The 4,157-nt window shown below is 52.2% G+C and overlaps 1 protein-coding gene across 1 annotated transcript in view; it reads left to right on the top strand.

Moving 5' to 3' along the window:
• Positions 1–3,245: 3,245 nt before the first annotated feature.
• Il2rb (interleukin 2 receptor subunit beta) overlaps positions 3,246–4,157 on the top strand; it is a 15,143-nt gene continuing 14,231 nt past the window's right edge. Inside the window, exon 1 of the mRNA XM_021217107.1 lies at positions 3,246–3,358. The gene's annotated coding sequence lies outside the window, so the exon portion shown is untranslated. The remainder of the gene's footprint in view (positions 3,359–4,157) is intronic.

The following is a 4,157-nucleotide window of genomic DNA, read 5'->3' as shown; positions in this document are numbered from 1 at the left end:
AAGAGCATTATGGCTGCCTATTCTGGCTGCTGGGTGGGAAGTTCTTGTGGTCCCAGGGGTGGGAAGAAAGTTGGCACCTAGGCCTATGGACCCTGCTATGTCCAGTGGCCTGTACTGTTGCAAAGACGAGGGTGAAGGTGAAGTTTGTGCCTATTTGCCTTACAGACCAGGAATCCCAACAAGGGAGAGGGGGCAGGAGATGGATGGATGGATGGATGGATGGATGGATAGATAGATAGATAGATAGCTGGATAGACAGACAGAGAAAGGGCTAGAAAGAGACAGAAAGGCAGAGAGATAGAGAGGAAAAACAGAGACAGATGAACTAAAACTGGGGTTTTTAGGACCTGGATGTAGACAAAGCCATTCATCTCCCACCCCACTGGTTGTTCTGGGTCCTAGACTCTACCTCCCCACAAGGATGACTGAGAACGGAGCCTAGGGAGGAGCCTGAGTAGGGTGTAGGGAGCACGGGCCTAGGGAGGAGGCCGGGCAGGGTGTAGGGAGCCTGAGTCCACATTTTCCCTCATGCCTCTGTGTGCCCCTACTATGTCTCACGGGTCAGAGACTCTGAGTAAAAGGTAAAGACATGTTTCTCTCAGCCCCTGGCCTGACTGCTTAGTAGGTTCTTGCTGGCTGAAGGAAGGGGCGAGGGGAAGATGGAGGAGGAGGGAAAGGCCTGAACTACATCAGCCAGTCTGGTGAGGGTCATCTCCACAGACTAAGCTATGACGGCACTGGGTCATTCACAACTGGACCTGTGGCTCCTAACTCTGCCCGGGGACAATTATTCCTTTTGACTTTACATGTGCTAAGAGAGGCTAAGTCCCCGGTCTGCGTGCAAAGCCAAGAGCTGCTCATCATGGCTTCCCAAGAAGCTTCCAGTAGTAGTCTATGCTTAGGAAACCTGACCTGTCAATCTCCCTGTCACCGTGGATATGTCTCTTGCCTTCTACTGTTATAGAAGCATCTTCCAGGGGAGGAGGGAGGTGGGACAGGAGAGAGTCGTTAGCCATTTTCTGTGGCTGGGACTCAGTATGTCGGAGAGTTGAAGCTTGCTGGGCCCACAGCTGTGGAGCTTCCCGAGTGTTGACAGAGGCAGTGGGTAAGGCCTTCCTTCCACCTCAGCGCAGGTTGAAGGTGTCACATGGCTGGAAGGAACGCCATGTTGGCTCCTGTTTCTCTTCCACATCAGTGCCATTGTAGGAAGCCACCTTCATGCCTTCACCCCACCCTAATGGCCTCTGAGGTTTCTGCTCTCACAGACAATCAATATAAGAATTTAGGGGGTTTGGATTTCTAATGCATAAACATTTAGGGGTCACATTCACGCCCCATCAAGGAGAACTGGCTTTTATCCCAAGTCTCCATAGGATACCTTCCTGTGTGTCAGTCCTCACGCCAGGCCCAGGCAGGAACTGATAAGACCCTATTCCAGTCTGTCTATGAGATCCCCCCTCCCCCCAACAGCTCCTGTGCAGGAAGTCTGGAGCCCTGATATAGCTATAGGATAAGGATGTGGCCGCAAGGATGCCATGGGCCCAGGGATGAGCTTGATGGGCTGATAGGAGGTGGGAAGTGGTTGAAGAAGGTAGGTCTCTGGGGATATGCCTTGGACACGTACCCTGTCCTCAGCCTTCTCCCCTTTCCCCATTTCCTGCTTGACAAGTCAGGGAGCAGCTTTGCTCTACTCTCCCATCATGGTATTTCACTGTGGCAGATCTAAGACCCCAGGGGTCTTAAAAGGCCACAAGAAATCTTTCCCCCTTTAAGTTGATTTTGCCTGGGAATTTTGTCACCTCAATGAAACTAAAATAGCAATCCCATTTTACAGATTTTGTGAACTGAGTCCAGGTCACACAGCTGGGGTGGCTCTCCCCCAGCAAGGGCAGCCCACATGCCTCCTTTCCTGGATTGTCTCAATTCTCTTTTTAGGGTTCTTGATTTCACTCTCCGGCACCCCCAGAGTTCTGGGGATTTTGTGTGTGTGTTCCCCCATATCCCAGACAGGGCACCAATGACAGACCAAGAAACAGCTCCATTAAAGTCTAGCTTGGTGAGCTAGTGAGTTTCTTGTGCACATTTATGGAGTGAAGGGTTGCTTACATCAGTATGGGTGACCCCCCCCCCAAGAAACTGTGTCACTGGGGAAGTCACAGCTTAGCATGGATGATGGCATCTCCAAAGTTGCATAGATGGAGTTACTCCTTCGGTTAACCTATCCTCTCTAGTGTGTAAGTACCCCTGAGTCCAGTTACACATAGCTAAAGCTGGACCTCAGGTGAGGGGTTTGTGTTACTCCCCCCCCCCCCATCTTGTGAGGGAATGAATGTCATCAGGTCCAATCCTGAGGCTCTCTTGTGGCAGTTACAGCTGCCCCGATGAAGATGGTAATGGCTGTTATGTCCAGAGAACAGAATTCTTACAACTCCTCCCTTCTTTTCACAAGAGGGCAGAAGCTTGTCATATTTCCCCAAGCCTGGCATTAAGACCAAGATGAAGGGGAGACAGAAATGGGTAGTCCCTGGGCAGTGAACCCCTCCAGTCCATGGTCCTGTGATACGATATGTAAATAAACAGTCATTCATTTACGGAGGAATTTGTGACTTCATTGTTAAAAATAAAAGCTGCGAACTGAACCCTGCCACCCTATCTCACCCAGAGAGGAAGGACTAGAACTTACGACTCTGAAAGGAAGAAAGTGATAGGAGGGCACTCAGTGGCCATCAAAATAAGGGCGTCTCAGAGGCTGAAGTAGCGGGGGCTGGAGGATGGCTAGAATGGGGATCAGCAAAGAGGACACCTAGACTCTAGGTCCTAGAGGGATGATGTGTCTGTGGGTGGCTTTGGTGTTAGGGTGTGAACATGTGTGTGCGTGTGCGTGTGCGCATGTGCGTCGTGTGTGTGTGTGTGTGTGTGTGTGTGTGTGTGTGTTTGTGCTCGTGTGTGAGCAGAAGTTGATGGTGTTAGGGTGGCATGTGTGAGATGTAGCAAGGAAGAGTAGGCAAAGAAGGGCCTGCCCCCTCAGGTTCTGTGCATAGCTAGGTCCCCTGTACCACAGTGACTGTGTGAGCGTGTGTGCCACCACATTCGGTGGCTGCCCCTGGGCGTAGGAGGAGATCTTATCAGTGCTAGGTGTGTGTGGAGTTTCAGGCTACCTCATCACTCCCTATCTCTCCACCTCCCATTGGGCCTTGCCCCTCATCCTCTATACAGGAAGTGGGCTCGCTCTGGGTTTCAGTCTGTTGCTGGCCTAGCTGTTGTCTGCTACCTAAGCTGCGGAGCAGGAGATGGCCGTGGACCCAACCTCCAGCAGGACTGCAGGGAACATCTCGACACAACTCCATGTTGCAGCCAGGTGATGCCCCTGTGTGGTCCCCTGGGAGCCCAGGGCACCCCACTACCTCTTACTGGTCATCCCAAGGAACAGGGAGCTGGGGATGGAGGGGGGTGGCGCGCTCATCTCTGACTTGGTTCCCTTTGTAGTTTCTGTCTGGGCTTTGATGATTATAACCTTGTCTTAGGATCCCCTGGGGAAGGGGTAGCCTGGTTGTCATGGTTTCTCCTTTAAAAATAAACCCCTTCCAACGTCAGGGCGCAGTGGCTTCTTCCCAGTCTATACTGTGGGAAGCCGTGTGCCATTTTGGCTAGGAGGGCCTTCCCTGGGTCCTGTGTGGGGATGTCTTAGCCCAGAAGGGTGGAGGAAAAGTTGGTAGCTCGTCAGTGTTCAGAGGCGGCATGGCGTGTATGGGACAGGTGGGATCCAACCCTGCCGCCTGTGGAGTCCATCTCAGTCTCAAGAATACTCGTTAGTGAGGAAGAGAGAAGGAATCTCCCCTGGGACCTGGCTGTCCAGTCAGCTATGTTGATTGACAGGTTTCTGAGAGCCCTAGGCTGGAGGTCAGAGGTAGAGTTCTAGCTTAGATTTGTCTCTGACGTTACCGAGTGGCTAGAGAGGTTAAGGACATCGCCAGGCATGGGGCTCCGTCTCCGAGGCTGCCTGAGGTAGGAGCTCCCCGCCATTAGCTGTGTTTACAGTACTTCAGGGCCAAGGTGGGTGGCTGAGGAAGGCAGAACTACCTTTGAAGGTCCCCTTTTTTTCACACATTCCTCAGCTGAAGAGCAAGAGGTGAGCAGTGGTGTGTGTGTGTGTGTGT

The sequence above is a fragment of the Mus pahari genome, chromosome 17, assembly GCF_900095145.1.
Source record: "Mus pahari chromosome 17, PAHARI_EIJ_v1.1, whole genome shotgun sequence".
NCBI classification, from domain to species: Eukaryota; Metazoa; Chordata; class Mammalia; order Rodentia; family Muridae; genus Mus; species Mus pahari.
Note: the sequence above shows the minus strand (reverse complement) of the source record. Positions and strands in the feature narration are given on the sequence as shown.